This window comes from Morone saxatilis, unplaced genomic scaffold, assembly GCF_004916995.1.
Source record: "Morone saxatilis isolate NCDOM2014 unplaced genomic scaffold, NCSU_SB_2.0 Contig3, whole genome shotgun sequence".
Classification (NCBI taxonomy): Eukaryota; Metazoa; Chordata; class Actinopteri; family Moronidae; genus Morone; species Morone saxatilis.
Window position 1 is genome coordinate 23,119,015 of NW_023339873.1, and position 1,039 is coordinate 23,120,053.

Sequence of the window (1,039 nt, forward strand, 5' to 3'; positions counted from 1 at the left end):
TACGGTAGTGTTGTGTTTAAGTGCTGTCCCTTTTCACCCTCCATCTCTCCAACCCCCCCCACCCCCACATCCATTTGCTATCATTATGTACTACTGCCCCCTACTGCGGGACCGTGGCTGTGGCGCCCTCAAGGTCAGTGTCTGGGGGGTGAGAGGGAGGGAGGTGGAGAGGAAAGCCAGGCAGGGGGGCTCTTTACTCCTGGCTGGAGCAATCGATGGCAAGCCACCAGCCGCCACAGGGCCCCCCTGAGGGCCCTCACAACACTGATATTAGTGGAGAGATCTTCCTCCATGGGGAGGGAGGGAGTGGAGCCTGTTGGGAGTTAATGAGGGAGGTGGGGAGGGGGTCCCATCAGGGATAGTCCATGAGCTTGAGGACAAGAGTGGATGGAGGGAAAATGGACAGCTTGTCAGTAGCTTCTCATGTGTGAAATGTTCTCCTATCCACTCTGTGAGAAATATAACTCTGATCATTTGAAGCAAGTTTCACAACAATTTAAAAAATATGTCATAGTGAGACACAGAAATGTGTCACTTCAAGGCAGATGGACAGGAGGACAAAGAGCTGCACTTGTCTGCAAATGCAGGCCACTGACTAAGATTTCACTAGATCTGATTGCTCATAAGCATGTACATTAGCAGCACTGGGACCAGCAGTGGTGGGTTTATTCCCTCAAATGTGAAATTCACATTCATACTTGAACAAACCAGTTAACTTAGAATCTGAACCAAAATCCAAACATTACCAACTTATTAACATGTATAACTGAGACGAGGCGATATAAAAAAAAATTAAGACTTTATCTTCACTGTGCAGAATCATCCGCTAAAAGTTTATCTGTGCTCATTGAAAATCTGATTTTAAGGGGCGGGGCCTATGAGCATAGTTTTTGACATCACAAATAGCCACCAGTTCACATACAGTGAAGTAGGAGACAGAACGAGTAGATGAATTATACTTTCTTGTGGTAAAAAACATATCAGATAAACATTATTGTTTAGATTAGATTAGATAAGATTAGATAGATACTTTATTCAT